This window comes from Schistocerca cancellata, chromosome 8 (assembly GCF_023864275.1).
Source record: "Schistocerca cancellata isolate TAMUIC-IGC-003103 chromosome 8, iqSchCanc2.1, whole genome shotgun sequence".
Taxonomy (NCBI): domain Eukaryota; kingdom Metazoa; phylum Arthropoda; class Insecta; order Orthoptera; family Acrididae; genus Schistocerca; species Schistocerca cancellata.
Window position 1 is genome coordinate 80,018,289 of NC_064633.1, and position 27,386 is coordinate 80,045,674.

A 27,386-nucleotide genomic window follows, 5' to 3' on the forward strand; every position below is an offset into this window, starting at 1 on the left:
AAAGCAGCAGCTGTGGTAACTAAATGCAAATAATGGTCGCTCATGCAGTGCGTTTCGAGCTGAAGGGCTCCGATTCACTAGTCTGTAAGAACAAAGTACCCGAAAATCGCGCTAGGAGGCGCCTCCTTAGCTCAGTGGCGGAGCGCTGGTCTAGTAAACCAGAGGTCGTGAGTTCGATCCTCACAGGTGGCAAATGAATTTTGTAACAGCCCCTCCCACCGTGGCCCTTTCGAAAAAAGCGGTCAAGGATAAAAAATATTATGAATGGGTGCGGTATTTAAGAAATGCTCTCGCAAATGAATAGTGTGAATGGTGCTATTAAAGTGGGCACCAGAAACTGCTGCTTTTGGCAGTCTCCGGAGAATGCCGACGTGAAATACTTAGTTCTTGTGATGTATTTTCTACCCCTGATAAAGACCCTCGCGATTGTCGTCGTCGTCGTCGCCGCCGCTTTGGTAATAGCGACAACTCGCCATTGTATCACATAGGGTGAGGTACCTTCCGCAAGCGACTGAGATGGCACTAAGCGATTGAAGCTGATTTGCAACCTCTTGTTTGATCAGCGTCATAAGGGCTTGAATGTAACTTGCGATGGGACACAGCAAGAAGTAGCGTCGTACTTTTAGTACTGAAATTTGAGATGGAGAAATGCGTCAAAGATGAGAAATTCATTCTGCCAAGTGTACAAATGGCGAAAATGAGGTGTGTGTGGGGATGTATATTGCGCCAGTGACCGTGTGGCCTAATGGATAAGGCGTCGGACTTCGGATCCGAAGATTGCAGGTTCGAATCCTGTCACGGTCGAGTTTTTCCTGTTCTACAAAAGTTGCATGCTGTTTTACTGTGTTGTTTGAGTACTGCAAAACTAGTTGAAAGTAGCTGCTGTCCGCTTCCTGGCTGCAAAACCGGCGTCTACCTGAAGCACAAGCAAGACAAGGGTGATCTGTAGCGAAATTTTCGGCACAGTGCCGTTCAGGAGAGTTTTTGTTGCAACTACTGCATCTGATTCAGGACCCAAGGGCTACGCCACAGGCGTCTGCGCACAGTCGAGCATGTGTGTTGAATAATGGTGCTGATAGCCACGTATAATTTCAAGCAGATTTGATGCCTTTCGGAGACAATTTTTCATTGAATAGGATTGTAGCTGATTTGTGCAGCAGGAAATAAGCTGTAGTCAAAAGAATCTTCAATAGATGGTCGCAGGTCAAATCAGTATTGTATGGCTCGTAACGCGTTGTGTGCAGCCCGGCTAGCTCAGTCGGTAGAGCATGAGACTCTTAATCTCAGGGTCGTGGGTTCGAGCCCCACGCTGGGCGGCTCAAAATTTTGTGTCTACGCGGATCCAACATGCGCCCCTCTCGTGAGCCTTGCGTGATGAACGTAACGGGTTACGACGATGCCTAGCTTCGGATGAATATCAGAGGAACGGTATTTGAAGCTGAAAGTAACTCTGACATGAAATAAATGTGTTGTTTTGGAATTTAATTTGTACATCGATATCGTATGAGATGTGTAGGAAAGCAGCAGCTGTGGTAACTAAATGCAAATAATGGTCGCTCATGCAGTGCGTTTCGAGCTGAAGGGCTCCGATTCACTAGTCTGTAAGAACAAAGTACCCGAAAATCGCGCTAGGAGGCGCCTCCTTAGCTCAGTGGCGGAGCGCTGGTCTAGTAAACCAGAGGTCGTGAGTTCGATCCTCACAGGTGGCAAATGAATTTTGTAACAGCCCCTCCCACCGTGGCCCTTTCGAAAAAAGCGGTCAAGGATAAAAAATATTATGAATGGGTGCGGTATTTAAGAAATGCTCTCGCAAATGAATAGTGTGAATGGTGCTATTAAAGTGGGCACCAGAAACTGCTGCTTTTGGCAGTCTCCGGAGAATGCCGACGTGAAATACTTAGTTCTTGTGATGTATTTTCTACCCCTGATAAAGACCCTCGCGATTGTCGTCGTCGTCGTCGCCGCCGCTTTGGTAATAGCGACAACTCGCCATTGTATCACATAGGGTGAGGTACCTTCCGCAAGCGACTGAGATGGCACTAAGCGATTGAAGCTGATTTGCAACCTCTTGTTTGATCAGCGTCATAAGGGCTTGAATGTAACTTGCGATGGGACACAGCAAGAAGTAGCGTCGTACTTTTAGTACTGAAATTTGAGATGGAGAAATGCGTCAAAGATGGGAAATTCATTCTGCCAAGTGTACAAATGGCGAAAATGAGGTGTGTGTGGGGATGTATATTGCGCCAGTGACCGTGTGGCCTAATGGATAAGGCGTCGGACTTCGGATCCGAAGATTGCAGGTTCGAATCCTGTCACGGTCGAGTTTTTCCTGTTCTACAAAAGTTGCATGCTGTTTTACTGTGTTGTTTGAGTACTGCAAAACTAGTTGAAAGTAGCTGCTGTCCGCTTCCTGGCTGCAAAACCGGCGTCTACCTGAAGCACAAGCAAGACAAGGGTGATCTGTAGCGAAATTTTCGGCACAGTGCCGTTCAGGAGAGTTTTTGTTGCAACTACTGCATCTGATTCAGGACCCAAGGGCTACGCCACAGGCGTCTGCGCACAGTCGAGCATGTGTGTTGAATAATGGTGCTGATAGCCACGTATAATTTCAAGCAGATTTGATGCCTTTCGGAGACAATTTTTCATTGAATAGGATTGTAGCTGATTTGTGGCAGCAGGAAATAAGCTGTAGTCAAAAGAATCTTCAATAGATGGTCGCAGGTCAAATCAGTATTGTATGGCTCGTAACGCGTTGTGTGCAGCCCGGCTAGCTCAGTCGGTAGAGCATGAGACTCTTAATCTCAGGGTCGTGGGTTCGAGCCCCACGCTGGGCGGCTCAAAATTTTGTGTCTACGCGGATCCAACATGCGCCCCTCTCGTGAGCCTTGCGTGATGAACGTAACGGGTTACGACGATGCCTAGCTTCGGATGAATATCAGAGGAACGGTATTTGAAGCTGAAAGTAACTCTGACATGAAATAAATGTGTTGTTTTGGAATTTAATTTGTACATCGATATCGTGTGAGATGTGTAGGAAAGCAGCAGCTGTGGTAACTAAATGCAAATAATGGTCGCTCATGCAGTGCGTTTCGAGCTGAAGGGCTCCGATTCACTAGTCTGTAAGAACAAAGTACCCGAAAATCGCGCTAGGAGGCGCCTCCTTAGCTCAGTGGCGGAGCGCTGGTCTAGTAAACCAGAGGTCGTGAGTTCGATCCTCACAGGTGGCAAATGAATTTTGTAACAGCCCCTCCCACCGTGGCCCTTTCGAAAAAGCGGTCAAGGATAAAAAATATTATGAATGGGTGCGGTATTTAAGAAATGCTCTCGCAAATGAATAGTGTGAATGGTGCTATTAAAGTGGGCACCAGAAACTGCTGCTTTTGGCAGTCTCCGGAGAATGCCGACGTGAAATACTTAGTTCTTGTGATGTATTTTCTACCCCTGATAAAGACCCTCGCGATTGTCGTCGTCGTCGTCGCCGCCGCTTTGGTAATAGCGACAACTCGCCATTGTATCACATAGGGTGAGGTACCTTCCGCAAGCGACTGAGATGGCACTAAGCGATTGAAGCTGATTTGCAACCTCTTGTTTGATCAGCGTCATAAGGGCTTGAATGTAACTTGCGATGGGACACAGCAAGAAGTAGCGTCGTACTTTTAGTACTGAAATTTGAGATGGAGAAATGCGTCAAAGATGAGAAATTCATTCTGCCAAGTGTACAAATGGCGAAAATGAGGTGTGTGTGGGGATGTATATTGCGCCAGTGACCGTGTGGCCTAATGGATAAGGCGTCGGACTTCGGATCCGAAGATTGCAGGTTCGAATCCTGTCACGGTCGAGTTTTTCCTGTTCTACAAAAGTTGCATGCTGTTTTACTGTGTTGTTTGAGTACTGCAAAACTAGTTGAAAGTAGCTGCTGTCCGCTTCCTGGCTGCAAAACCGGCGTCTACCTGAAGCACAAGCAAGACAAGGGTGATCTGTAGCGAAATTTTCGGCACAGTGCCGTTCAGGAGAGTTTTTGTTGCAACTACTGCATCTGATTCAGGACCCAAGGGCTACGCCACAGGCGTCTGCGCACAGTCGAGCATGTGTGTTGAATAATGGTGCTGATAGCCACGTATAATTTCAAGCAGATTTGATGCCTTTCGGAGACAATTTTTCATTGAATAGGATTGTAGCTGATTTGTGGCAGCAGGAAATAAGCTGTAGTCAAAAGAATCTTCAATAGATGGTCGCAGGTCAAATCAGTATTGTATGGCTCGTAACGCGTTGTGTGCAGCCCGGCTAGCTCAGTCGGTAGAGCATGAGACTCTTAATCTCAGGGTCGTGGGTTCGAGCCCCACGCTGGGCGGCTCAAAATTTTGTGTCTACGCGGATCCAACATGCGCCCCTCTCGTGAGCCTTGCGTGATGAACGTAACGGGTTACGACGATGCCTAGCTTCGGATGAATATCAGAGGAACGGTATTTGAAGCTGAAAGTAACTCTGACATGAAATAAATGTGTTGTTTTGGAATTTAATTTGTACATCGATATCGTGTGAGATGTGTAGGAAAGCAGCAGCTGTGGTAACTAAATGCAAATAATGGTCGCTCATGCAGTGCGTTTCGAGCTGAAGGGCTCCGATTCACTAGTCTGTAAGAACAAAGTACCCGAAAATCGCGCTAGGAGGCGCCTCCTTAGCTCAGTGGCGGAGCGCTGGTCTAGTAAACCAGAGGTCGTGAGTTCGATCCTCACAGGTGGCAAATGAATTTTGTAACAGCCCCTCCCACCGTGGCCCTTTCGAAAAAAGCGGTCAAGGATAAAAAATATTATGAATGGGTGCGGTATTTAAGAAATGCTCTCGCAAATGAATAGTGTGAATGGTGCTATTAAAGTGGGCACCAGAAACTGCTGCTTTTGGCAGTCTCCGGAGAATGCCGACGTGAAATACTTAGTTCTTGTGATGTATTTTCTACCCCTGATAAAGACCCTCGCGATTGTCGTCGTCGTCGTCGCCGCCGCTTTGGTAATAGCGACAACTCGCCATTGTATCACATAGGGTGAGGTACCTTCCGCAAGCGACTGAGATGGCACTAAGCGATTGAAGCTGATTTGCAACCTCTTGTTTGATCAGCGTCATAAGGGCTTGAATGTAACTTGCGATGGGACACAGCAAGAAGTAGCGTCGTACTTTTAGTACTGAAATTTGAGATGGAGAAATGCGTCAAAGATGAGAAATTCATTCTGCCAAGTGTACAAATGGCGAAAATGAGGTGTGTGTGGGGATGTATATTGCGCCAGTGACCGTGTGGCCTAATGGATAAGGCGTCGGACTTCGGATCCGAAGATTGCAGGTTCGAATCCTGTCACGGTCGAGTTTTTCCTGTTCTACAAAAGTTGCATGCTGTTTTACTGTGTTGTTTGAGTACTGCAAAACTAGTTGAAAGTAGCTGCTGTCCGCTTCCTGGCTGCAAAACCGGCGTCTACCTGAAGCACAAGCAAGACAAGGGTGATCTGTAGCGAAATTTTCGGCACAGTGCCGTTCAGGAGAGTTTTTGTTGCAACTACTGCATCTGATTCAGGACCCAAGGGCTACGCCACAGGCGTCTGCGCACAGTCGAGCATGTGTGTTGAATAATGGTGCTGATAGCCACGTATAATTTCAAGCAGATTTGATGCCTTTCGGAGACAATTTTTCATTGAATAGGATTGTAGCTGATTTGTGGCAGCAGGAAATAAGCTGTAGTCAAAAGAATCTTCAATAGATGGTCGCAGGTCAAATCAGTATTGTATGGCTCGTAACGCGTTGTGTGCAGCCCGGCTAGCTCAGTCGGTAGAGCATGAGACTCTTAATCTCAGGGTCGTGGGTTCGAGCCCCACGCTGGGCGGCTCAAAATTTTGTGTCTACGCGGATCCAACATGCGCCCCTCTCGTGAGCCTTGCGTGATGAACGTAACGGGTTACGACGATGCCTAGCTTCGGATGAATATCAGAGGAACGGTATTTGAAGCTGAAAGTAACTCTGACATGAAATAAATGTGTTGTTTTGGAATTTAATTTGTACATCGATATCGTGTGAGATGTGTAGGAAAGCAGCAGCTGTGGTAACTAAATGCAAATAATGGTCGCTCATGCAGTGCGTTTCGAGCTGAAGGGCTCCGATTCACTAGTCTGTAAGAACAAAGTACCCGAAAATCGCGCTAGGAGGCGCCTCCTTAGCTCAGTGGCGGAGCGCTGGTCTAGTAAACCAGAGGTCGTGAGTTCGATCCTCACAGGTGGCAAATGAATTTTGTAACAGCCCCTCCCACCGTGGCCCTTTCGAAAAAAGCGGTCAAGGATAAAAAATATTATGAATGGGTGCGGTATTTAAGAAATGCTCTCGCAAATGAATAGTGTGAATGGTGCTATTAAAGTGGGCACCAGAAACTGCTGCTTTTGGCAGTCTCCGGAGAATGCCGACGTGAAATACTTAGTTCTTGTGATGTATTTTCTACCCCTGATAAAGACCCTCGCGATTGTCGTCGTCGTCGTCGCCGCCGCTTTGGTAATAGCGACAACTCGCCATTGTATCACATAGGGTGAGGTACCTTCCGCAAGCGACTGAGATGGCACTAAGCGATTGAAGCTGATTTGCAACCTCTTGTTTGATCAGCGTCATAAGGGCTTGAATGTAACTTGCGATGGGACACAGCAAGAAGTAGCGTCGTACTTTTAGTACTGAAATTTGAGATGGAGAAATGCGTCAAAGATGAGAAATTCATTCTGCCAAGTGTACAAATGGCGAAAATGAGGTGTGTGTGGGGATGTATATTGCGCCAGTGACCGTGTGGCCTAATGGATAAGGCGTCGGACTTCGGATCCGAAGATTGCAGGTTCGAATCCTGTCACGGTCGAGTTTTTCCTGTTCTACAAAAGTTGCATGCTGTTTTACTGTGTTGTTTGAGTACTGCAAAACTAGTTGAAAGTAGCTGCTGTCCGCTTCCTGGCTGCAAAACCGGCGTCTACCTGAAGCACAAGCAAGACAAGGGTGATCTGTAGCGAAATTTTCGGCACAGTGCCGTTCAGGAGAGTTTTTGTTGCAACTACTGCATCTGATTCAGGACCCAAGGGCTACGCCACAGGCGTCTGCGCACAGTCGAGCATGTGTGTTGAATAATGGTGCTGATAGCCACGTATAATTTCAAGCAGATTTGATGCCTTTCGGAGACAATTTTTCATTGAATAGGATTGTAGCTGATTTGTGGCAGCAGGAAATAAGCTGTAGTCAAAAGAATCTTCAATAGATGGTCGCAGGTCAAATCAGTATTGTATGGCTCGTAACGCGTTGTGTGCAGCCCGGCTAGCTCAGTCGGTAGAGCATGAGACTCTTAATCTCAGGGTCGTGGGTTCGAGCCCCACGCTGGGCGGCTCAAAATTTTGTGTCTACGCGGATCCAACATGCGCCCCTCTCGTGAGCCTTGCGTGATGAACGTAACGGGTTACGACGATGCCTAGCTTCGGATGAATATCAGAGGAACGGTATTTGAAGCTGAAAGTAACTCTGACATGAAATAAATGTGTTGTTTTGGAATTTAATTTGTACATCGATATCGTGTGAGATGTGTAGGAAAGCAGCAGCTGTGGTAACTAAATGCAAATAATGGTCGCTCATGCAGTGCGTTTCGAGCTGAAGGGCTCCGATTCACTAGTCTGTAAGAACAAAGTACCCGAAAATCGCGCTAGGAGGCGCCTCCTTAGCTCAGTGGCGGAGCGCTGGTCTAGTAAACCAGAGGTCGTGAGTTCGATCCTCACAGGTGGCAAATGAATTTTGTAACAGCCCCTCCCACCGTGGCCCTTTCGAAAAAAGCGGTCAAGGATAAAAAATATTATGAATGGGTGCGGTATTTAAGAAATGCTCTCGCAAATGAATAGTGTGAATGGTGCTATTAAAGTGGGCACCAGAAACTGCTGCTTTTGGCAGTCTCCGGAGAATGCCGACGTGAAATACTTAGTTCTTGTGATGTATTTTCTACCCCTGATAAAGACCCTCGCGATTGTCGTCGTCGTCGTCGCCGCCGCTTTGGTAATAGCGACAACTCGCCATTGTATCACATAGGGTGAGGTACCTTCCGCAAGCGACTGAGATGGCACTAAGCGATTGAAGCTGATTTGCAACCTCTTGTTTGATCAGCGTCATAAGGGCTTGAATGTAACTTGCGATGGGACACAGCAAGAAGTAGCGTCGTACTTTTAGTACTGAAATTTGAGATGGAGAAATGCGTCAAAGATGGGAAATTCATTCTGCCAAGTGTACAAATGGCGAAAATGAGGTGTGTGTGGGGATGTATATTGCGCCAGTGACCGTGTGGCCTAATGGATAAGGCGTCGGACTTCGGATCCGAAGATTGCAGGTTCGAATCCTGTCACGGTCGAGTTTTTCCTGTTCTACAAAAGTTGCATGCTGTTTTACTGTGTTGTTTGAGTACTGCAAAACTAGTTGAAAGTAGCTGCTGTCCGCTTCCTGGCTGCAAAACCGGCGTCTACCTGAAGCACAAGCAAGACAAGGGTGATCTGTAGCGAAATTTTCGGCACAGTGCCGTTCAGGAGAGTTTTTGTTGCAACTACTGCATCTGATTCAGGACCCAAGGGCTACGCCACAGGCGTCTGCGCACAGTCGAGCATGTGTGTTGAATAATGGTGCTGATAGCCACGTATAATTTCAAGCAGATTTGATGCCTTTCGGAGACAATTTTTCATTGAATAGGATTGTAGCTGATTTGTGGCAGCAGGAAATAAGCTGTAGTCAAAAGAATCTTCAATAGATGGTCGCAGGTCAAATCAGTATTGTATGGCTCGTAACGCGTTGTGTGCAGCCCGGCTAGCTCAGTCGGTAGAGCATGAGACTCTTAATCTCAGGGTCGTGGGTTCGAGCCCCACGCTGGGCGGCTCAAAATTTTGTGTCTACGCGGATCCAACATGCGCCCCTCTCGTGAGCCTTGCGTGATGAACGTAACGGGTTACGACGATGCCTAGCTTCGGATGAATATCAGAGGAACGGTATTTGAAGCTGAAAGTAACTCTGACATGAAATAAATGTGTTGTTTTGGAATTTAATTTGTACATCGATATCGTGTGAGATGTGTAGGAAAGCAGCAGCTGTGGTAACTAAATGCAAATAATGGTCGCTCATGCAGTGCGTTTCGAGCTGAAGGGCTCCGATTCACTAGTCTGTAAGAACAAAGTACCCGAAAATCGCGCTAGGAGGCGCCTCCTTAGCTCAGTGGCGGAGCGCTGGTCTAGTAAACCAGAGGTCGTGAGTTCGATCCTCACAGGTGGCAAATGAATTTTGTAACAGCCCCTCCCACCGTGGCCCTTTCGAAAAAAGCGGTCAAGGATAAAAAATATTATGAATGGGTGCGGTATTTAAGAAATGCTCTCGCAAATGAATAGTGTGAATGGTGCTATTAAAGTGGGCACCAGAAACTGCTGCTTTTGGCAGTCTCCGGAGAATGCCGACGTGAAATACTTAGTTCTTGTGATGTATTTTCTACCCCTGATAAAGACCCTCGCGATTGTCGTCGTCGTCGTCGCCGCCGCTTTGGTAATAGCGACAACTCGCCATTGTATCACATAGGGTGAGGTACCTTCCGCAAGCGACTGAGATGGCACTAAGCGATTGAAGCTGATTTGCAACCTCTTGTTTGATCAGCGTCATAAGGGCTTGAATGTAACTTGCGATGGGACACAGCAAGAAGTAGCGTCGTACTTTTAGTACTGAAATTTGAGATGGAGAAATGCGTCAAAGATGGGAAATTCATTCTGCCAAGTGTACAAATGGCGAAAATGAGGTGTGTGTGGGGATGTATATTGCGCCAGTGACCGTGTGGCCTAATGGATAAGGCGTCGGACTTCGGATCCGAAGATTGCAGGTTCGAATCCTGTCACGGTCGAGTTTTTCCTGTTCTACAAAAGTTGCATGCTGTTTTACTGTGTTGTTTGAGTACTGCAAAACTAGTTGAAAGTAGCTGCTGTCCGCTTCCTGGCTGCAAAACCGGCGTCTACCTGAAGCACAAGCAAGACAAGGGTGATCTGTAGCGAAATTTTCGGCACAGTGCCGTTCAGGAGAGTTTTTGTTGCAACTACTGCATCTGATTCAGGACCCAAGGGCTACGCCACAGGCGTCTGCGCACAGTCGAGCATGTGTGTTGAATAATGGTGCTGATAGCCACGTATAATTTCAAGCAGATTTGATGCCTTTCGGAGACAATTTTTCATTGAATAGGATTGTAGCTGATTTGTGGCAGCAGGAAATAAGCTGTAGTCAAAAGAATCTTCAATAGATGGTCGCAGGTCAAATCAGTATTGTATGGCTCGTAACGCGTTGTGTGCAGCCCGGCTAGCTCAGTCGGTAGAGCATGAGACTCTTAATCTCAGGGTCGTGGGTTCGAGCCCCACGCTGGGCGGCTCAAAATTTTGTGTCTACGCGGATCCAACATGCGCCCCTCTCGTGAGCCTTGCGTGATGAACGTAACGGGTTACGACGATGCCTAGCTTCGGATGAATATCAGAGGAACGGTATTTGAAGCTGAAAGTAACTCTGACATGAAATAAATGTGTTGTTTTGGAATTTAATTTGTACATCGATATCGTGTGAGATGTGTAGGAAAGCAGCAGCTGTGGTAACTAAATGCAAATAATGGTCGCTCATGCAGTGCGTTTCGAGCTGAAGGGCTCCGATTCACTAGTCTGTAAGAACAAAGTACCCGAAAATCGCGCTAGGAGGCGCCTCCTTAGCTCAGTGGCGGAGCGCTGGTCTAGTAAACCAGAGGTCGTGAGTTCGATCCTCACAGGTGGCAAATGAATTTTGTAACAGCCCCTCCCACCGTGGCCCTTTCGAAAAAAGCGGTCAAGGATAAAAAATATTATGAATGGGTGCGGTATTTAAGAAATGCTCTCGCAAATGAATAGTGTGAATGGTGCTATTAAAGTGGGCACCAGAAACTGCTGCTTTTGGCAGTCTCCGGAGAATGCCGACGTGAAATACTTAGTTCTTGTGATGTATTTTCTACCCCTGATAAAGACCCTCGCGATTGTCGTCGTCGTCGTCGCCGCCGCTTTGGTAATAGCGACAACTCGCCATTGTATCACATAGGGTGAGGTACCTTCCGCAAGCGACTGAGATGGCACTAAGCGATTGAAGCTGATTTGCAACCTCTTGTTTGATCAGCGTCATAAGGGCTTGAATGTAACTTGCGATGGGACACAGCAAGAAGTAGCGTCGTACTTTTAGTACTGAAATTTGAGATGGAGAAATGCGTCAAAGATGGGAAATTCATTCTGCCAAGTGTACAAATGGCGAAAATGAGGTGTGTGTGGGGATGTATATTGCGCCAGTGACCGTGTGGCCTAATGGATAAGGCGTCGGACTTCGGATCCGAAGATTGCAGGTTCGAATCCTGTCACGGTCGAGTTTTTCCTGTTCTACAAAAGTTGCATGCTGTTTTACTGTGTTGTTTGAGTACTGCAAAACTAGTTGAAAGTAGCTGCTGTCCGCTTCCTGGCTGCAAAACCGGCGTCTACCTGAAGCACAAGCAAGACAAGGGTGATCTGTAGCGAAATTTTCGGCACAGTGCCGTTCAGGAGAGTTTTTGTTGCAACTACTGCATCTGATTCAGGACCCAAGGGCTACGCCACAGGCGTCTGCGCACAGTCGAGCATGTGTGTTGAATAATGGTGCTGATAGCCACGTATAATTTCAAGCAGATTTGATGCCTTTCGGAGACAATTTTTCATTGAATAGGATTGTAGCTGATTTGTGGCAGCAGGAAATAAGCTGTAGTCAAAAGAATCTTCAATAGATGGTCGCAGGTCAAATCAGTATTGTATGGCTCGTAACGCGTTGTGTGCAGCCCGGCTAGCTCAGTCGGTAGAGCATGAGACTCTTAATCTCAGGGTCGTGGGTTCGAGCCCCACGCTGGGCGGCTCAAAATTTTGTGTCTACGCGGATCCAACATGCGCCCCTCTCGTGAGCCTTGCGTGATGAACGTAACGGGTTACGACGATGCCTAGCTTCGGATGAATATCAGAGGAACGGTATTTGAAGCTGAAAGTAACTCTGACATGAAATAAATGTGTTGTTTTGGAATTTAATTTGTACATCGATATCGTGTGAGATGTGTAGGAAAGCAGCAGCTGTGGTAACTAAATGCAAATAATGGTCGCTCATGCAGTGCGCTTCGAGCTGAAGGGCTCCGATTCACTAGTCTGTAAGAACAAAGTACCCGAAAATCGCGCTAGGAGGCGCCTCCTTAGCTCAGTGGCGGAGCGCTGGTCTAGTAAACCAGAGGTCGTGAGTTCGATCCTCACAGGTGGCAAATGAATTTTGTAACAGCCCCTCCCACCGTGGCCCTTTCGAAAAAAGCGGTCAAGGATAAAAAATATTATGAATGGGTGCGGTATTTAAGAAATGCTCTCGCAAATGAATAGTGTGAATGGTGCTATTAAAGTGGGCACCAGAAACTGCTGCTTTTGGCAGTCTCCGGAGAATGCCGACGTGAAATACTTAGTTCTTGTGATGTATTTTCTACCCCTGATAAAGACCCTCGCGATTGTCGTCGTCGTCGCCGCCGCTTTGGTAATAGCGACAACTCGCCATTGTATCACATAGGGTGAGGTACCTTCCGCAAGCGACTGAGATGGCACTAAGCGATTGAAGCTGATTTGCAACCTCTTGTTTGATCAGCGTCATAAGGGCTTGAATGTAACTTGCGATGGGACACAGCAAGAAGTAGCGTCGTACTTTTAGTACTGAAATTTGAGATGGAGAAATGCGTCAAAGATGGGAAATTCATTCTGCCAAGTGTACAAATGGCGAAAATGAGGTGTGTGTGGGGATGTATATTGCGCCAGTGACCGTGTGGCCTAATGGATAAGGCGTCGGACTTCGGATCCGAAGATTGCAGGTTCGAATCCTGTCACGGTCGAGTTTTTCCTGTTCTACAAAAGTTGCATGCTGTTTTACTGTGTTGTTTGAGTACTGCAAAACTAGTTGAAAGTAGCTGCTGTCCGCTTCCTGGCTGCAAAACCGGCGTCTACCTGAAGCACAAGCAAGACAAGGGTGATCTGTAGCGAAATTTTCGGCACAGTGCCGTTCAGGAGAGTTTTTGTTGCAACTACTGCATCTGATTCAGGACCCAAGGGCTACGCCACAGGCGTCTGCGCACAGTCGAGCATGTGTGTTGAATAATGGTGCTGATAGCCACGTATAATTTCAAGCAGATTTGATGCCTTTCGGAGACAATTTTTCATTGAATAGGATTGTAGCTGATTTGTGGCAGCAGGAAATAAGCTGTAGTCAAAAGAATCTTCAATAGATGGTCGCAGGTCAAATCAGTATTGTATGGCTCGTAACGCGTTGTGTGCAGCCCGGCTAGCTCAGTCGGTAGAGCATGAGACTCTTAATCTCAGGGTCGTGGGTTCGAGCCCCACGCTGGGCGGCTCAAAATTTTGTGTCTACGCGGATCCAACATGCGCCCCTCTCGTGAGCCTTGCGTGATGAACGTAACGGGTTACGACGATGCCTAGCTTCGGATGAATATCAGAGGAACGGTATTTGAAGCTGAAAGTAACTCTGACATGAAATAAATGTGTTGTTTTGGAATTTAATTTGTACATCGATATCGTGTGAGATGTGTAGGAAAGCAGCAGCTGTGGTAACTAAATGCAAATAATGGTCGCTCATGCAGTGCGTTTCGAGCTGAAGGGCTCCGATTCACTAGTCTGTAAGAACAAAGTACCCGAGAATCGCGCTAGGAGGCGCCTCCTTAGCTCAGTGGCGGAGCGCTGGTCTAGTAAACCAGAGGTCGTGAGTTCGATCCTCACAGGTGGCAAATGAATTTTGTAACAGCCCCTCCCACCGTGGCCCTTTCGAAAAAAGCGGTCAAGGATAAAAAATATTATGAATGGGTGCGGTATTTAAGAAATGCTCTCGCAAATGAATAGTGTGAATGGTGCTATTAAAGTGGGCACCAGAAACTGCTGCTTTTGGCAGTCTCCGGAGAATGCCGACGTGAAATACTTAGTTCTTGTGATGTATTTTCTACCCCTGATAAAGACCCTCGCGATTGTCGTCGTCGTCGTCGCCGCCGCTTTGGTAATAGCGACAACTCGCCATTGTATCACATAGGGTGAGGTACCTTCCGCAAGCGACTGAGATGGCACTAAGCGATTGAAGCTGATTTGCAACCTCTTGTTTGATCAGCGTCATAAGGGCTTGAATGTAACTTGCGATGGGACACAGCAAGAAGTAGCGTCGTACTTTTAGTACTGAAATTTGAGATGGAGAAATGCGTCAAAGATGGGAAATTCATTCTGCCAAGTGTACAAATGGCGAAAATGAGGTGTGTGTGGGGATGTATATTGCGCCAGTGACCGTGTGGCCTAATGGATAAGGCGTCGGACTTCGGATCCGAAGATTGCAGGTTCGAATCCTGTCACGGTCGAGTTTTTCCTGTTCTACAAAAGTTGCATGCTGTTTTACTGTGTTGTTTGAGTACTGCAAAACTAGTTGAAAGTAGCTGCTGTCCGCTTCCTGGCTGCAAAACCGGCGTCTACCTGAAGCACAAGCAAGACAAGGGTGATCAGTAGCGAAATTTTCGGCACAGTGCCGTTCAGGAGAGTTTTTGTTGCAACTACTGCATCTGATTCAGGACCCAAGGGCTACGCCACAGGCGTCTGCGCACAGTCGAGCATGTGTGTTGAATAATGGTGCTGATAGCCACGTATAATTTCTAGCAGATTTGATGCCTTTCGGAGACAATTTTTCATTGAATAGGATTGTAGCTGATTTGTGGCAGCAGGAAATAAGCTGTAGTCAAAAGAATCTTCAATAGATGGTCGCAGGTCAAATCAGTATTGTATGGCTCGTAACGCGTTGTGTGCAGCCCGGCTAGCTCAGTCGGTAGAGCATGAGACTCTTAATCTCAGGGTCGTGGGTTCGAGCCCCACGCTGGGCGGCTCAAAATTTTGTGTCTACGCGGATCCAACATGCGCCCCTCTCGTGAGCCTTGCGTGATGAACGTAACGGGTTACGACGATGCCTAGCTTCGGATGAATATCAGAGGAACGGTATTTGAAGCTGAAAGTAACTCTGACATGAAATAAATGTGTTGTTTTGGAATTTAATTTGTACATCGATATCGTGTGAGATGTGTAAGAAAGCAGCAGCTGTGGTAACTAAATGCAAATAATGGTCGCTCATGCAGTGCGTTTCGAGCTGAAGGGCTCCGATTCACTAGTCTGTAAGAACAAAGTACCCGAGAATCGCGCTAGGAGGCGCCTCCTTAGCTCAGTGGCGGAGCGCTGGTCTAGTAAACCAGAGGTCGTGAGTTCGATCCTCACAGGTGGCAAATGAATTTTGTAACAGCCCCTCCCACCGTGGCCCTTTCGAAAAAAGCGGTCAAGGATAAAAAATATTATGAATGGGTGCGGTATTTAAGAAATGCTCTCGCAAATGAATAGTGTGAATGGTGCTATTAAAGTGGGCACCAGAAACTGCTGCTTTTGGCAGTCTCCGGAGAATGCCGACGTGAAATACTTAGTTCTTGTGATGTATTTTCTACCCCTGATAAAGACCCTCGCGATTGTCGTCGTCGTCGTCGCCGCCGCTTTGGTAATAGCGACAACTCGCCATTGTATCACATAGGGTGAGGTACCTTCCGCAAGCGACTGAGATGGCACTAAGCGATTGAAGCTGATTTGCAACCTCTTGTTTGATCAGCGTCATAAGGGCTTGAATGTAACTTGCGATGGGACACAGCAAGAAGTAGCGTCGTACTTTTAGTACTGAAATTTGAGATGGAGAAATGCGTCAAAGATGGGAAATTCATTCTGCCAAGTGTACAAATGGCGAAAATGAGGTGTGTGTGGGGATGTATATTGCGCCAGTGACCGTGTGGCCTAATGGATAAGGCGTCGGACTTCGGATCCGAAGATTGCAGGTTCGAATCCTGTCACGGTCGAGTTTTTCCTGTTCTACAAAAGTTGCATGCTGTTTTACTGTGTTGTTTGAGTACTGCAAAACTAGTTGAAAGTAGCTGCTGTCCGCTTCCTGGCTGCAAAACCGGCGTCTACCTGAAGCACAAGCAAGACAAGGGTGATCTGTAGCGAAATTTTCGGCACAGTGCCGTTCAGGAGAGTTTTTGTTGCAACTACTGCATCTGATTCAGGACCCAAGGGCTACGCCACAGGCGTCTGCGCACAGTCGAGCATGTGTGTTGAATAATGGTGCTGATAGCCACGTATAATTTCAAGCAGATTTGATGCCTTTCGGAGACAATTTTTCATTGAATAGGATTGTAGCTGATTTGTGGCAGCAGGAAATAAGCTGTAGTCAAAAGAATCTTCAATAGATGGTCGCAGGTCAAATCAGTATTGTATGGCTCGTAACGCGTTGTGTGCAGCCCGGCTAGCTCAGTCGGTAGAGCATGAGACTCTTAATCTCAGGGTCGTGGGTTCGAGCCCCACGCTGGGCGGCTCAAAATTTTGTGTCTACGCGGATCCAACATGCGCCCCTCTCGTGAGCCTTGCGTGATGAACGTAACGGGTTACGACGATGCCTAGCTTCGGATGAATATCAGAGGAACGGTATTTGAAGCTGAAAGTAACTCTGACATGAAATAAATGTGTTGTTTTGGAATTTAATTTGTACATCGATATCGTGTGAGATGTGTAGGAAAGCAGCAGCTGTGGTAACTAAATGCAAATAATGGTCGCTCATGCAGTGCGCTTCGAGCTGAAGGGCTCCGATTCACTAGTCTGTAAGAACAAAGTACCCGAAAATCGCGCTAGGAGGCGCCTCCTTAGCTCAGTGGCGGAGCGCTGGTCTAGTAAACCAGAGGTCGTGAGTTCGATCCTCACAGGTGGCAAATGAATTTTGTAACAGCCCCTCCCACCGTGGCCCTTTCGAAAAAAGCGGTCAAGGATAAAAAATATTATGAATGGGTGCGGTATTTAAGAAATGCTCTCGCAAATGAATAGTGTGAATGGTGCTATTAAAGTGGGCACCAGAAACTGCTGCTTTTGGCAGTCTCCGGAGAATGCCGACGTGAAATACTTAGTTCTTGTGATGTATTTTCTACCCCTGATAAAGACCCTCGCGATTGTCGTCGTCGTCGCCGCCGCTTTGGTAATAGCGACAACTCGCCATTGTATCACATAGGGTGAGGTACCTTCCGCAAGCGACTGAGATGGCACTAAGCGATTGAAGCTGATTTGCAACCTCTTGTTTGATCAGCGTCATAAGGGCTTGAATGTAACTTGCGATGGGACACAGCAAGAAGTAGCGTCGTACTTTTAGTACTGAAATTTGAGATGGAGAAATGCGTCAAAGATGGGAAATTCATTCTGCCAAGTGTACAAATGGCGAAAATGAGGTGTGTGTGGGGATGTATATTGCGCCAGTGACCGTGTGGCCTAATGGATAAGGCGTCGGACTTCGGATCCGAAGATTGCAGGTTCGAATCCTGTCACGGTCGAGTTTTTCCTGTTCTACAAAAGTTGCATGCTGTTTTACTGTGTTGTTTGAGTACTGCAAAACTAGTTGAAAGTAGCTGCTGTCCGCTTCCTGGCTGCAAAACCGGCGTCTACCTGAAGCACAAGCAAGACAAGGGTGATCTGTAGCGAAATTTTCGGCACAGTGCCGTTCAGGAGAGTTTTTGTTGCAACTACTGCATCTGATTCAGGACCCAAGGGCTACGCCACAGGCGTCTGCGCACAGTCGAGCATGTGTGTTGAATAATGGTGCTGATAGCCACGTATAATTTCAAGCAGATTTGATGCCTTTCGGAGACAATTTTTCATTGAATAGGATTGTAGCTGATTTGTGGCAGCAGGAAATAAGCTGTAGTCAAAAGAATCTTCAATAGATGGTCGCAGGTCAAATCAGTATTGTATGGCTCGTAACGCGTTGTGTGCAGCCCGGCTAGCTCAGTCGGTAGAGCATGAGACTCTTAATCTCAGGGTCGTGGGTTCGAGCCCCACGCTGGGCGGCTCAAAATTTTGTGTCTACGCGGATCCAACATGCGCCCCTCTCGTGAGCCTTGCGTGATGAACGTAACGGGTTACGACGATGCCTAGCTTCGGATGAATATCAGAGGAACGGTATTTGAAGCTGAAAGTAACTCTGACATGAAATAAATGTGTTGTTTTGGAATTTAATTTGTACATCGATATCGTGTGAGATGTGTAGGAAAGCAGCAGCTGTGGTAACTAAATGCAAATAATGGTCGCTCATGCAGTGCGTTTCGAGCTGAAGGGCTCCGATTCACTAGTCTGTAAGAACAAAGTACCCGAAAATCGCGCTAGGAGGCGCCTCCTTAGCTCAGTGGCGGAGCGCTGGTCTAGTAAACCAGAGGTCGTGAGTTCGATCCTCACAGGTGGCAAATGAATTTTGTAACAGCCCCTCCCACCGTGGCCCTTTCGAAAAAAGCGGTCAAGGATAAAAAATATTATGAATGGGTGCGGTATTTAAGAAATGCTCTCGCAAATGAATAGTGTGAATGGTGCTATTAAAGTGGGCACCAGAAACTGCTGCTTTTGGCAGTCTCCGGAGAATGCCGACGTGAAATACTTAGTTCTTGTGATGTATTTTCTACCCCTGATAAAGACCCTCGCGATTGTCGTCGTCGTCGTCGCCGCCGCTTTGGTAATAGCGACAACTCGCCATTGTATCACATAGGGTGAGGTACCTTCCGCAAGCGACTGAGATGGCACTAAGCGATTGAAGCTGATTTGCAACCTCTTGTTTGATCAGCGTCATAAGGGCTTGAATGTAACTTGCGATGGGACACAGCAAGAAGTAGCGTCGTACTTTTAGTACTGAAATTTGAGATGGAGAAATGCGTCAAAGATGGGAAATTCATTCTGCCAAGTGTACAAATGGCGAAAATGAGGTGTGTGTGGGGATGTATATTGCGCCAGTGACCGTGTGGCCTAATGGATAAGGCGTCGGACTTCGGATCCGAAGATTGCAGGTTCGAATCCTGTCACGGTCGAGTTTTTCCTGTTCTACAAAAGTTGCATGCTGTTTTACTGTGTTGTTTGAGTACTGCAAAACTAGTTGAAAGTAGCTGCTGTCCGCTTCCTGGCTGCAAAACCGGCGTCTACCTGAAGCACAAGCAAGACAAGGGTGATCAGTAGCGAAATTTTCGGCACAGTGCCGTTCAGGAGAGTTTTTGTTGCAACTACTGCATCTGATTCAGGACCCAAGGGCTACGCCACAGGCGTCTGCGCACAGTCGAGCATGTGTGTTGAATAATGGTGCTGATAGCCACGTATCATTTCATGCAGATTTGATGCCTTTCGGAGACAATTTTTCATTGAATAGGATTGTAGCTGATTTGTGGCAGCAGGAAATAAGCTGTAGTCAAAAGAATCTTCAATAGATGGTCGCAGGTCAAATCAGTATTGTATGGCTCGTAACGCGTTGTGTGCAGCCCGGCTAGCTCAGTCGGTAGAGCATGAGACTCTTAATCTCAGGGTCGTGGGTTCGAGCCCCACGCTGGGCGGCTCAAAATTTTGTGTCTACGCGGATCCAACATGCGCCCCTCTCGTGAGCCTTGCGTGATGAACGTAACGGGTTACGACGATGCCTAGCTTCGGATGAATATCAGAGGAACGGTATTTGAAGCTGAAAGTAACTCTGACATGAAATAAATGTGTTGTTTTGGAATTTAATTTGTACATCGATATCGTGTGAGATGTGTAAGAAAGCAGCAGCTGTGGTAACTAAATGCAAATAATGGTCGCTCATGCAGTGCGTTTCGAGCTGAAGGGCTCCGATTCACTAGTCTGTAAGAACAAAGTACCCGAGAATCGCGCTAGGAGGCGCCTCCTTAGCTCAGTGGCGGAGCGCTGGTCTAGTAAACCAGAGGTCGTGAGTTCGATCCTCACAGGTGGCAAATGAATTTTGTAACAGCCCCTCCCACCGTGGCCCTTTCGAAAAAAGCGGTCAAGGATAAAAAATATTATGAATGGGTGCGGTATTTAAGAAATGCTCTCGCAAATGAATAGTGTGAATGGTGCTATTAAAGTGGGCACCAGAAACTGCTGCTTTTGGCAGTCTCCGGAGAATGCCGACGTGAAATACTTAGTTCTTGTGATGTATTTTCTACCCCTGATAAAGACCCTCGCGATTGTCGTCGTCGTCGTCGCCGCCGCTTTGGTAATAGCGACAACTCGCCATTGTATCACATAGGGTGAGGTACCTTCCGCAAGCGACTGAGATGGCACTAAGCGATTGAAGCTGATTTGCAACCTCTTGTTTGATCAGCGTCATAAGGGCTTGAATGTAACTTGCGATGGGACACAGCAAGAAGTAGCGTCGTACTTTTAGTACTGAAATTTGAGATGGAGAAATGCGTCAAAGATGGGAAATTCATTCTGCCAAGTGTACAAATGGCGAAAATGAGGTGTGTGTGGGGATGTATATTGCGCCAGTGACCGTGTGGCCTAATGGATAAGGCGTCGGACTTCGGATCCGAAGATTGCAGGTTCGAATCCTGTCACGGTCGAGTTTTTCCTGTTCTACAAAAGTTGCATGCTGTTTTACTGTGTTGTTTGAGTACTGCAAAACTAGTTGAAAGTAGCTGCTGTCCGCTTCCTGGCTGCAAAACCGGCGTCTACCTGAAGCACAAGCAAGACAAGGGTGATCTGTAGCGAAATTTTCGGCACAGTGCCGTTCAGGAGAGTTTTTGTTGCAACTACTGCATCTGATTCAGGACCCAAGGGCTACGCCACAGGCGTCTGCGCACAGTCGAGCATGTGTGTTGAATAATGGTGCTGATAGCCACGTATAATTTCAAGCAGATTTGATGCCTTTCGGAGACAATTTTTCATTGAATAGGATTGTAGCTGATTTGTGGCAGCAGGAAATAAGCTGTAGTCAAAAGAATCTTCAATAGATGGTCGCAGGTCAAATCAGTATTGTATGGCTCGTAACGCGTTGTGTGCAGCCCGGCTAGCTCAGTCGGTAGAGCATGAGACTCTTAATCTCAGGGTCGTGGGTTCGAGCCCCACGCTGGGCGGCTCAAAATTTTGTGTCTACGCGGATCCAACATGCGCCCCTCTCGTGAGCCTTGCGTGATGAACGTAACGGGTTACGACGATGCCTAGCTTCGGATGAATATCAGAGGAACGGTATTTGAAGCTGAAAGTAACTCTGACATGAAATAAATGTGTTGTTTTGGAATTTAATTTGTACATCGATATCGTGTGAGATGTGTAGGAAAGCAGCAGCTGTGGTAACTAAATGCAAATAATGGTCGCTCATGCAGTGCGCTTCGAGCTGAAGGGCTCCGATTCACTAGTCTGTAAGAACAAAGTACCCGAAAATCGCGCTAGGAGGCGCCTCCTTAGCTCAGTGGCGGAGCGCTGGTCTAGTAAACCAGAGGTCGTGAGTTCGATCCTCACAGGTGGCAAATGAATTTTGTAACAGCCCCTCCCACCGTGGCCCTTTCGAAAAAAGCGGTCAAGGATAAAAAATATTATGAATGGGTGCGGTATTTAAGAAATGCTCTCGCAAATGAATAGTGTGAATGGTGCTATTAAAGTGGGCACCAGAAACTGCTGCTTTTGGCAGTCTCCGGAGAATGCCGACGTGAAATACTTAGTTCTTGTGATGTATTTTCTACCCCTGATAAAGACCCTCGCGATTGTCGTCGTCGTCGCCGCCGCTTTGGTAATAGCGACAACTCGCCATTGTATCACATAGGGTGAGGTACCTTCCGCAAGCGACTGAGATGGCACTAAGCGATTGAAGCTGATTTGCAACCTCTTGTTTGATCAGCGTCATAAGGGCTTGAATGTAACTTGCGATGGGACACAGCAAGAAGTAGCGTCGTACTTTTAGTACTGAAATTTGAGATGGAGAAATGCGTCAAAGATGGGAAATTCATTCTGCCAAGTGTACAAATGGCGAAAATGAGGTGTGTGTGGGGATGTATATTGCGCCAGTGACCGTGTGGCCTAATGGATAAGGCGTCGGACTTCGGATCCGAAGATTGCAGGTTCGAATCCTGTCACGGTCGAGTTTTTCCTGTTCTACAAAAGTTGCATGCTGTTTTACTGTGTTGTTTGAGTACTGCAAAACTAGTTGAAAGTAGCTGCTGTCCGCTTCCTGGCTGCAAAACCGGCGTCTACCTGAAGCACAAGCAAGACAAGGGTGATCTGTAGCGAAATTTTCGGCACAGTGCCGTTCAGGAGAGTTTTTGTTGCAACTACTGCATCTGATTCAGGACCCAAGGGCTACGCCACAGGCGTCTGCGCACAGTCGAGCATGTGTGTTGAATAATGGTGCTGATAGCCACGTATAATTTCAAGCAGATTTGATGCCTTTCGGAGACAATTTTTCATTGAATAGGATTGTAGCTGATTTGTGGCAGCAGGAAATAAGCTGTAGTCAAAAGAATCTTCAATAGATGGTCGCAGGTCAAATCAGTATTGTATTGCTCGTAACGCGTTGTGTGCAGCCCGGCTAGCTCAGTCGGTAGAGCATGAGACTCTTAATCTCAGGGTCGTGGGTTCGAGCCCCACGCTGGGCGGCTCAAAATTTTGTGTCTACGCGGATCCAACATGCGCCCCTCTCGTGAGCCTTGCGTGATGAACGTAACGGGTTACGACGATGCCTAGCTTCGGATGAATATCAGAGGAACGGTATTTGAAGCTGAAAGTAACTCTGACATGAAATAAATGTGTTGTTTTGGAATTTAATTTGTACATCGATATCGTGTGAGATGTGTAGGAAAGCAGCAGCTGTGGTAACTAAATGCAAATAATGGTCGCTCATGCAGTGCGTTTCGAGCTGAAGGGCTCCGATTCACTAGTCTGTAAGAACAAAGTACCCGAGAATCGCGCTAGGAGGCGCCTCCTTAGCTCAGTGGCGGAGCGCTGGTCTAGTAAACCAGAGGTCGTGAGTTCGATCCTCACAGGTGGCAAATGAATTTTGTAACAGCCCCTCCCACCGTGGCCCTTTCGAAAAAAGCGGTCAAGGATAAAAAATATTATGAATGGGTGCGGTATTTAAGAAATGCTCTCGCAAATGAATAGTGTGAATGGTGCTATTAAAGTGGGCACCAGAAACTGCTGCTTTTGGCAGTCTCCGGAGAATGCCGACGTGAAATACTTAGTTCTTGTGATGTATTTTCTACCCCTGATAAAGACCCTCGCGATTGTCGTCGTCGTCGTCGCCGCCGCTTTGGTAATAGCGACAACTCGCCATTGTATCACATAGGGTGAGGTACCTTCCGCAAGCGACTGAGATGGCACTAAGCGATTGAAGCTGATTTGCAACCTCTTGTTTGATCAGCGTCATAAGGGCTTGAATGTAACTTGCGATGGGACACAGCAAGAAGTAGCGTCGTACTTTTAGTACTGAAATTTGAGATGGAGAAATGCGTCAAAGATGGGAAATTCATTCTGCCAAGTGTACAAATGGCGAAAATGAGGTGTGTGTGGGGATGTATATTGCGCCAGTGACCGTGTGGCCTAATGGATAAGGCGTCGGACTTCGGATCCGAAGATTGCAGGTTCGAATCCTGTCACGGTCGAGTTTTTCCTGTTCTACAAAAGTTGCATGCTGTTTTACTGTGTTGTTTGAGTACTGCAAAACTAGTTGAAAGTAGCTGCTGTCCGCTTCCTGGCTGCAAAACCGGCGTCTACCTGAAGCACAAGCAAGACAAGGGTGATCTGTAGCGAAATTTTCGGCACAGTGCCGTTCAGGAGAGTTTTTGTTGCAACTACTGCATCTGATTCAGGACCCAAGGGCTACGCCACAGGCGTCTGCGCACAGTCGAGCATGTGTGTTGAATAATGGTGCTGATAGCCACGTATAATTTCAAGCAGATTTGATGCCTTTCGGAGACAATTTTTCATTGAATAGGATTGTAGCTGATTTGTGGCAGCAGGAAATAAGCTGTAGTCAAAAGAATCTTCAATAGATGGTCGCAGGTCAAATCAGTATTGTATGGCTCGTAACGCGTTGTGTGCAGCCCGGCTAGCTCAGTCGGTAGAGCATGAGACTCTTAATCTCAGGGTCGTGGGTTCGAGCCCCACGCTGGGCGGCTCAAAATTTTGTGTCTACGCGGATCCAACATGCGCCCCTCTCGTGAGCCTTGCGTGATGAACGTAACGGGTTACGACGATGCCTAGCTTCGGATGAATATCAGAGGAACGGTATTTGAAGCTGAAAGTAACTCTGACATGAAATAAATGTGTTGTTTTGGAATTTAATTTGTACATCGATATCGTGTGAGATGTGTAGGAAAGCAGCAGCTGTGGTAACTAAATGCAAATAATGGTCGCTCATGCAGTGCGTTTCGAGCTGAAGGGCTCCGATTCACTAGTCTGTAAGAACAAAGTACCCGAGAATCGCGCTAGGAGGCGCCTCCTTAGCTCAGTGGCGGAGCGCTGGTCTAGTAAACCAGAGGTCGTGAGTTCGATCCTCACAGGTGGCAAATGAATTTTGTAACAGCCCCTCCCACCGTGGCCCTTTCGAAAAAAGCGGTCAAGGATAAAAAATATTATGAATGGGTGCGGTATTTAAGAAATGCTCTCGCAAATGAATAGTGTGAATGGTGCTATTAAAGTGGGCACCAGAAACTGCTGCTTTTGGCAGTCTCCGGAGAATGCCGACGTGAAATACTTAGTTCTTGTGATGTATTTTCTACCCCTGATAAAGACCCTCGCGATTGTCGTCGTCGTCGTCGCCGCCGCTTTGGTAATAGCGACAACTCGCCATTGTATCACATAGGGTGAGGTACCTTCCGCAAGCGACTGAGATGGCACTAAGCGATTGAAGCTGATTTGCAACCTCTTGTTTGATCAGCGTCATAAGGGCTTGAATGTAACTTGCGATGGGACACAGCAAGAAGTAGCGTCGTACTTTTAGTACTGAAATTTGAGATGGAGAAATGCGTCAAAGATGGGAAATTCATTCTGCCAAGTGTACAAATGGCGAAAATGAGGTGTGTGTGGGGATGTATATTGCGCCAGTGACCGTGTGGCCTAATGGATAAGGCGTCGGACTTCGGATCCGAAGATTGCAGGTTCGAATCCTGTCACGGTCGAGTTTTTCCTGTTCTACAAAAGTTGCATGCTGTTTTACTGTGTTGTTTGAGTACTGCAAAACTAGTTGAAAGTAGCTGCTGTCCGCTTCCTGGCTGCAAAACCGGCGTCTACCTGAAGCACAAGCAAGACAAGGGTGATCTGTAGCGAAATTTTCGGCACAGTGCCGTTCAGGAGAGTTTTTGTTGCAACTACTGCATCTGATTCAGGACCCAAGGGCTACGCCACAGGCGTCTGCGCACAGTCGAGCATGTGTGTTGAATAATGGTGCTGATAGCCACGTATAATTTCAAGCAGATTTGATGCCTTTCGGAGACAATTTTTCATTGAATAGGATTGTAGCTGATTTGTGGCAGCAGGAAATAAGCTGTAGTCAAAAGAATCTTCAATAGATGGTCGCAGGTCAAATCAGTATTGTATGGCTCGTAACGCGTTGTGTGCAGCCCGGCTAGCTCAGTCGGTAGAGCATGAGACTCTTAATCTCAGGGTCGTGGGTTCGAGCCCCACGCTGGGCGGCTCAAAATTTTGTGTCTACGCGGATCCAACATGCGCCCCTCTCGTGAGCCTTGCGTGATGAACGTAACGGGTTACGACGATGCCTAGCTTCGGATGAATATCAGAGGAACGGTATTTGAAGCTGAAAGTAACTCTGACATGAAATAAATGTGTTGTTTTGGAATTTAATTTGTACATCGATATCGTGTGAGATGTGTAGGAAAGCAGCAGCTGTGGTAACTAAATGCAAATAATGGTCGCTCATGCAGTGCGCTTCGAGCTGAAGGGCTCCGATTCACTAGTCTGTAAGAACAAAGTACCCGAAAATCGCGCTAGGAGGCGCCTCCTTAGCTCAGTGGCGGAGCGCTGGTCTAGTAAACCAGAGGTCGTGAGTTCGATCCTCACAGGTGGCAAATGAATTTTGTAACAGCCCCTCCCACCGTGGCCCTTTCGAAAAAAGCGGTCAAGGATAAAAAATATTATGAATGGGTGCGGTATTTAAGAAATGCTCTCGCAAATGAATAGTGTGAATGGTGCTATTAAAGTGGGCACCAGAAACTGCTGCTTTTGGCAGTCTCCGGAGAATGCCGACGTGAAATACTTAGTTCTTGTGATGTATTTTCTACCCCTGATAAAGACCCTCGCGATTGTCGTCGTCGTCGCCGCCGCTTTGGTAATAGCGACAACTCGCCATTGTATCACATAGGGTGAGGTACCTTCCGCAAGCGACTGAGATGGCACTAAGCGATTGAAGCTGATTTGCAACCTCTTGTTTGATCAGCGTCATAAGGGCTTGAATGTAACTTGCGATGGGACACAGCAAGAAGTAGCGTCGTACTTTTAGTACTGAAATTTGAGATGGAGAAATGCGTCAAAGATGGGAAATTCATTCTGCCAAGTGTACAAATGGCGAAAATGAGGTGTGTGTGGGGATGTATATTGCGCCAGTGACCGTGTGGCCTAATGGATAAGGCGTCGGACTTCGGATCCGAAGATTGCAGGTTCGAATCCTGTCACGGTCGAGTTTTTCCTGTTCTACAAAAGTTGCATGCTGTTTTACTGTGTTGTTTGAGTACTGCAAAACTAGTTGAAAGTAGCTGCTGTCCGCTTCCTGGCTGCAAAACCGGCGTCTACCTGAAGCACAAGCAAGACAAGGGTGATCTGTAGCGAAATTTTCGGCACAGTGCCGTTCAGGAGAGTTTTTGTTGCAACTACTGCATCTGATTCAGGACCCAAGGGCTACGCCACAGGCGTCTGCGCACAGTCGAGCATGTGTGTTGAATAATGGTGCTGATAGCCACGTATAATTTCAAGCAGATTTGATGCCTTTCGGAGACAATTTTTCATTGAATAGGATTGTAGCTGATTTGTGGCAGCAGGAAATAAGCTGTAGTCAAAAGAATCTTCAATAGATGGTCGCAGGTCAAATCAGTATTGTATGGCTCGTAACGCGTTGTGTGCAGCCCGGCTAGCTCAGTCGGTAGAGCATGAGACTCTTAATCTCAGGGTCGTGGGTTCGAGCCCCACGCTGGGCGGCTCAAAATTTTGTGTCTACGCGGATCCAACATGCGCCCCTCTCGTGAGCCTTGCGTGATGAACGTAACGGGTTACGACGATGCCTAGCTTCGGATGAATATCAGAGGAACGGTATTTGAAGCTGAAAGTAACTCTGACATGAAATAAATGTGTTGTTTTGGAATTTAATTTGTACATCGATATCGTGTGAGATGTGTAGGAAAGCAGCAGCTGTGGTAACTAAATGCAAATAATGGTCGCTCATGCAGTGCGTTTCGAGCTGAAGGGCTCCGATTC

The 27,386-nt window shown here is 47.1% G+C and overlaps 54 non-coding genes across 54 annotated transcripts; all 54 read left to right on the top strand.

The window, feature by feature from the left end:
• Nucleotides 1-120: 120 nt before the first annotated feature.
• Trnat-agu (transfer RNA threonine (anticodon AGU)) lies at nucleotides 121-192 on the top strand. Its single transcript has one exon. It is a non-coding gene; the product is annotated as a tRNA-Thr (tRNA).
• Nucleotides 193-731: 539 nt separating this feature from the next.
• Trnar-ucg (transfer RNA arginine (anticodon UCG)) lies at nucleotides 732-804 on the top strand. The gene has a single exon. It is a non-coding gene; the product is annotated as a tRNA-Arg (tRNA).
• Nucleotides 805-1,243: 439 nt separating this feature from the next.
• Nucleotides 1,244-1,316, top strand: Trnak-cuu (transfer RNA lysine (anticodon CUU)). Its single transcript has one exon. It is a non-coding gene; the product is annotated as a tRNA-Lys (tRNA).
• A 321-nt stretch (nucleotides 1,317-1,637) lies between these two features.
• Trnat-agu (transfer RNA threonine (anticodon AGU)) lies at nucleotides 1,638-1,709 on the top strand. Its single transcript has one exon. It is a non-coding gene; the product is annotated as a tRNA-Thr (tRNA).
• A 539-nt stretch (nucleotides 1,710-2,248) lies between these two features.
• On the top strand, nucleotides 2,249-2,321 carry Trnar-ucg (transfer RNA arginine (anticodon UCG)). Its single transcript has one exon. It is a non-coding gene; the product is annotated as a tRNA-Arg (tRNA).
• Nucleotides 2,322-2,761: 440 nt separating this feature from the next.
• On the top strand, nucleotides 2,762-2,834 carry Trnak-cuu (transfer RNA lysine (anticodon CUU)). Its single transcript has one exon. It is a non-coding gene; the product is annotated as a tRNA-Lys (tRNA).
• A 321-nt stretch (nucleotides 2,835-3,155) lies between these two features.
• On the top strand, nucleotides 3,156-3,227 carry Trnat-agu (transfer RNA threonine (anticodon AGU)). Its single transcript has one exon. It is a non-coding gene; the product is annotated as a tRNA-Thr (tRNA).
• A 538-nt stretch (nucleotides 3,228-3,765) lies between these two features.
• On the top strand, nucleotides 3,766-3,838 carry Trnar-ucg (transfer RNA arginine (anticodon UCG)). The gene has a single exon. It is a non-coding gene; the product is annotated as a tRNA-Arg (tRNA).
• Nucleotides 3,839-4,278: 440 nt separating this feature from the next.
• Nucleotides 4,279-4,351, top strand: Trnak-cuu (transfer RNA lysine (anticodon CUU)). The gene has a single exon. It is a non-coding gene; the product is annotated as a tRNA-Lys (tRNA).
• A 321-nt stretch (nucleotides 4,352-4,672) lies between these two features.
• On the top strand, nucleotides 4,673-4,744 carry Trnat-agu (transfer RNA threonine (anticodon AGU)). Its single transcript has one exon. It is a non-coding gene; the product is annotated as a tRNA-Thr (tRNA).
• A 539-nt stretch (nucleotides 4,745-5,283) lies between these two features.
• On the top strand, nucleotides 5,284-5,356 carry Trnar-ucg (transfer RNA arginine (anticodon UCG)). Its single transcript has one exon. It is a non-coding gene; the product is annotated as a tRNA-Arg (tRNA).
• A 440-nt stretch (nucleotides 5,357-5,796) lies between these two features.
• Nucleotides 5,797-5,869, top strand: Trnak-cuu (transfer RNA lysine (anticodon CUU)). Its single transcript has one exon. It is a non-coding gene; the product is annotated as a tRNA-Lys (tRNA).
• A 321-nt stretch (nucleotides 5,870-6,190) lies between these two features.
• Trnat-agu (transfer RNA threonine (anticodon AGU)) lies at nucleotides 6,191-6,262 on the top strand. Its single transcript has one exon. It is a non-coding gene; the product is annotated as a tRNA-Thr (tRNA).
• Nucleotides 6,263-6,801: 539 nt separating this feature from the next.
• Trnar-ucg (transfer RNA arginine (anticodon UCG)) lies at nucleotides 6,802-6,874 on the top strand. The gene has a single exon. It is a non-coding gene; the product is annotated as a tRNA-Arg (tRNA).
• Nucleotides 6,875-7,314: 440 nt separating this feature from the next.
• Trnak-cuu (transfer RNA lysine (anticodon CUU)) lies at nucleotides 7,315-7,387 on the top strand. Its single transcript has one exon. It is a non-coding gene; the product is annotated as a tRNA-Lys (tRNA).
• A 321-nt stretch (nucleotides 7,388-7,708) lies between these two features.
• Nucleotides 7,709-7,780, top strand: Trnat-agu (transfer RNA threonine (anticodon AGU)). Its single transcript has one exon. It is a non-coding gene; the product is annotated as a tRNA-Thr (tRNA).
• A 539-nt stretch (nucleotides 7,781-8,319) lies between these two features.
• Nucleotides 8,320-8,392, top strand: Trnar-ucg (transfer RNA arginine (anticodon UCG)). The gene has a single exon. It is a non-coding gene; the product is annotated as a tRNA-Arg (tRNA).
• Nucleotides 8,393-8,832: 440 nt separating this feature from the next.
• On the top strand, nucleotides 8,833-8,905 carry Trnak-cuu (transfer RNA lysine (anticodon CUU)). The gene has a single exon. It is a non-coding gene; the product is annotated as a tRNA-Lys (tRNA).
• Nucleotides 8,906-9,226: 321 nt separating this feature from the next.
• Trnat-agu (transfer RNA threonine (anticodon AGU)) lies at nucleotides 9,227-9,298 on the top strand. Its single transcript has one exon. It is a non-coding gene; the product is annotated as a tRNA-Thr (tRNA).
• A 539-nt stretch (nucleotides 9,299-9,837) lies between these two features.
• Trnar-ucg (transfer RNA arginine (anticodon UCG)) lies at nucleotides 9,838-9,910 on the top strand. The gene has a single exon. It is a non-coding gene; the product is annotated as a tRNA-Arg (tRNA).
• Nucleotides 9,911-10,350: 440 nt separating this feature from the next.
• Trnak-cuu (transfer RNA lysine (anticodon CUU)) lies at nucleotides 10,351-10,423 on the top strand. The gene has a single exon. It is a non-coding gene; the product is annotated as a tRNA-Lys (tRNA).
• Nucleotides 10,424-10,744: 321 nt separating this feature from the next.
• Nucleotides 10,745-10,816, top strand: Trnat-agu (transfer RNA threonine (anticodon AGU)). Its single transcript has one exon. It is a non-coding gene; the product is annotated as a tRNA-Thr (tRNA).
• Nucleotides 10,817-11,355: 539 nt separating this feature from the next.
• Trnar-ucg (transfer RNA arginine (anticodon UCG)) lies at nucleotides 11,356-11,428 on the top strand. The gene has a single exon. It is a non-coding gene; the product is annotated as a tRNA-Arg (tRNA).
• A 440-nt stretch (nucleotides 11,429-11,868) lies between these two features.
• On the top strand, nucleotides 11,869-11,941 carry Trnak-cuu (transfer RNA lysine (anticodon CUU)). The gene has a single exon. It is a non-coding gene; the product is annotated as a tRNA-Lys (tRNA).
• Nucleotides 11,942-12,262: 321 nt separating this feature from the next.
• On the top strand, nucleotides 12,263-12,334 carry Trnat-agu (transfer RNA threonine (anticodon AGU)). Its single transcript has one exon. It is a non-coding gene; the product is annotated as a tRNA-Thr (tRNA).
• A 536-nt stretch (nucleotides 12,335-12,870) lies between these two features.
• Nucleotides 12,871-12,943, top strand: Trnar-ucg (transfer RNA arginine (anticodon UCG)). Its single transcript has one exon. It is a non-coding gene; the product is annotated as a tRNA-Arg (tRNA).
• Nucleotides 12,944-13,383: 440 nt separating this feature from the next.
• Nucleotides 13,384-13,456, top strand: Trnak-cuu (transfer RNA lysine (anticodon CUU)). Its single transcript has one exon. It is a non-coding gene; the product is annotated as a tRNA-Lys (tRNA).
• Nucleotides 13,457-13,777: 321 nt separating this feature from the next.
• On the top strand, nucleotides 13,778-13,849 carry Trnat-agu (transfer RNA threonine (anticodon AGU)). The gene has a single exon. It is a non-coding gene; the product is annotated as a tRNA-Thr (tRNA).
• A 539-nt stretch (nucleotides 13,850-14,388) lies between these two features.
• Nucleotides 14,389-14,461, top strand: Trnar-ucg (transfer RNA arginine (anticodon UCG)). The gene has a single exon. It is a non-coding gene; the product is annotated as a tRNA-Arg (tRNA).
• Nucleotides 14,462-14,901: 440 nt separating this feature from the next.
• On the top strand, nucleotides 14,902-14,974 carry Trnak-cuu (transfer RNA lysine (anticodon CUU)). The gene has a single exon. It is a non-coding gene; the product is annotated as a tRNA-Lys (tRNA).
• A 321-nt stretch (nucleotides 14,975-15,295) lies between these two features.
• Nucleotides 15,296-15,367, top strand: Trnat-agu (transfer RNA threonine (anticodon AGU)). The gene has a single exon. It is a non-coding gene; the product is annotated as a tRNA-Thr (tRNA).
• Nucleotides 15,368-15,906: 539 nt separating this feature from the next.
• Nucleotides 15,907-15,979, top strand: Trnar-ucg (transfer RNA arginine (anticodon UCG)). The gene has a single exon. It is a non-coding gene; the product is annotated as a tRNA-Arg (tRNA).
• Nucleotides 15,980-16,419: 440 nt separating this feature from the next.
• On the top strand, nucleotides 16,420-16,492 carry Trnak-cuu (transfer RNA lysine (anticodon CUU)). Its single transcript has one exon. It is a non-coding gene; the product is annotated as a tRNA-Lys (tRNA).
• Nucleotides 16,493-16,813: 321 nt separating this feature from the next.
• Trnat-agu (transfer RNA threonine (anticodon AGU)) lies at nucleotides 16,814-16,885 on the top strand. The gene has a single exon. It is a non-coding gene; the product is annotated as a tRNA-Thr (tRNA).
• A 536-nt stretch (nucleotides 16,886-17,421) lies between these two features.
• Nucleotides 17,422-17,494, top strand: Trnar-ucg (transfer RNA arginine (anticodon UCG)). The gene has a single exon. It is a non-coding gene; the product is annotated as a tRNA-Arg (tRNA).
• Nucleotides 17,495-17,934: 440 nt separating this feature from the next.
• Trnak-cuu (transfer RNA lysine (anticodon CUU)) lies at nucleotides 17,935-18,007 on the top strand. Its single transcript has one exon. It is a non-coding gene; the product is annotated as a tRNA-Lys (tRNA).
• A 321-nt stretch (nucleotides 18,008-18,328) lies between these two features.
• On the top strand, nucleotides 18,329-18,400 carry Trnat-agu (transfer RNA threonine (anticodon AGU)). Its single transcript has one exon. It is a non-coding gene; the product is annotated as a tRNA-Thr (tRNA).
• Nucleotides 18,401-18,939: 539 nt separating this feature from the next.
• Nucleotides 18,940-19,012, top strand: Trnar-ucg (transfer RNA arginine (anticodon UCG)). Its single transcript has one exon. It is a non-coding gene; the product is annotated as a tRNA-Arg (tRNA).
• Nucleotides 19,013-19,452: 440 nt separating this feature from the next.
• On the top strand, nucleotides 19,453-19,525 carry Trnak-cuu (transfer RNA lysine (anticodon CUU)). Its single transcript has one exon. It is a non-coding gene; the product is annotated as a tRNA-Lys (tRNA).
• A 321-nt stretch (nucleotides 19,526-19,846) lies between these two features.
• On the top strand, nucleotides 19,847-19,918 carry Trnat-agu (transfer RNA threonine (anticodon AGU)). The gene has a single exon. It is a non-coding gene; the product is annotated as a tRNA-Thr (tRNA).
• A 539-nt stretch (nucleotides 19,919-20,457) lies between these two features.
• Nucleotides 20,458-20,530, top strand: Trnar-ucg (transfer RNA arginine (anticodon UCG)). The gene has a single exon. It is a non-coding gene; the product is annotated as a tRNA-Arg (tRNA).
• A 440-nt stretch (nucleotides 20,531-20,970) lies between these two features.
• Nucleotides 20,971-21,043, top strand: Trnak-cuu (transfer RNA lysine (anticodon CUU)). Its single transcript has one exon. It is a non-coding gene; the product is annotated as a tRNA-Lys (tRNA).
• A 321-nt stretch (nucleotides 21,044-21,364) lies between these two features.
• On the top strand, nucleotides 21,365-21,436 carry Trnat-agu (transfer RNA threonine (anticodon AGU)). The gene has a single exon. It is a non-coding gene; the product is annotated as a tRNA-Thr (tRNA).
• Nucleotides 21,437-21,972: 536 nt separating this feature from the next.
• Nucleotides 21,973-22,045, top strand: Trnar-ucg (transfer RNA arginine (anticodon UCG)). Its single transcript has one exon. It is a non-coding gene; the product is annotated as a tRNA-Arg (tRNA).
• A 440-nt stretch (nucleotides 22,046-22,485) lies between these two features.
• Nucleotides 22,486-22,558, top strand: Trnak-cuu (transfer RNA lysine (anticodon CUU)). Its single transcript has one exon. It is a non-coding gene; the product is annotated as a tRNA-Lys (tRNA).
• Nucleotides 22,559-22,879: 321 nt separating this feature from the next.
• Nucleotides 22,880-22,951, top strand: Trnat-agu (transfer RNA threonine (anticodon AGU)). The gene has a single exon. It is a non-coding gene; the product is annotated as a tRNA-Thr (tRNA).
• Nucleotides 22,952-23,490: 539 nt separating this feature from the next.
• On the top strand, nucleotides 23,491-23,563 carry Trnar-ucg (transfer RNA arginine (anticodon UCG)). The gene has a single exon. It is a non-coding gene; the product is annotated as a tRNA-Arg (tRNA).
• Nucleotides 23,564-24,003: 440 nt separating this feature from the next.
• On the top strand, nucleotides 24,004-24,076 carry Trnak-cuu (transfer RNA lysine (anticodon CUU)). The gene has a single exon. It is a non-coding gene; the product is annotated as a tRNA-Lys (tRNA).
• A 321-nt stretch (nucleotides 24,077-24,397) lies between these two features.
• Nucleotides 24,398-24,469, top strand: Trnat-agu (transfer RNA threonine (anticodon AGU)). The gene has a single exon. It is a non-coding gene; the product is annotated as a tRNA-Thr (tRNA).
• A 539-nt stretch (nucleotides 24,470-25,008) lies between these two features.
• Trnar-ucg (transfer RNA arginine (anticodon UCG)) lies at nucleotides 25,009-25,081 on the top strand. The gene has a single exon. It is a non-coding gene; the product is annotated as a tRNA-Arg (tRNA).
• Nucleotides 25,082-25,521: 440 nt separating this feature from the next.
• Trnak-cuu (transfer RNA lysine (anticodon CUU)) lies at nucleotides 25,522-25,594 on the top strand. Its single transcript has one exon. It is a non-coding gene; the product is annotated as a tRNA-Lys (tRNA).
• A 321-nt stretch (nucleotides 25,595-25,915) lies between these two features.
• Trnat-agu (transfer RNA threonine (anticodon AGU)) lies at nucleotides 25,916-25,987 on the top strand. The gene has a single exon. It is a non-coding gene; the product is annotated as a tRNA-Thr (tRNA).
• Nucleotides 25,988-26,523: 536 nt separating this feature from the next.
• Nucleotides 26,524-26,596, top strand: Trnar-ucg (transfer RNA arginine (anticodon UCG)). The gene has a single exon. It is a non-coding gene; the product is annotated as a tRNA-Arg (tRNA).
• Nucleotides 26,597-27,036: 440 nt separating this feature from the next.
• Trnak-cuu (transfer RNA lysine (anticodon CUU)) lies at nucleotides 27,037-27,109 on the top strand. The gene has a single exon. It is a non-coding gene; the product is annotated as a tRNA-Lys (tRNA).
• Nucleotides 27,110-27,386: the final 277 nt, after the last annotated feature.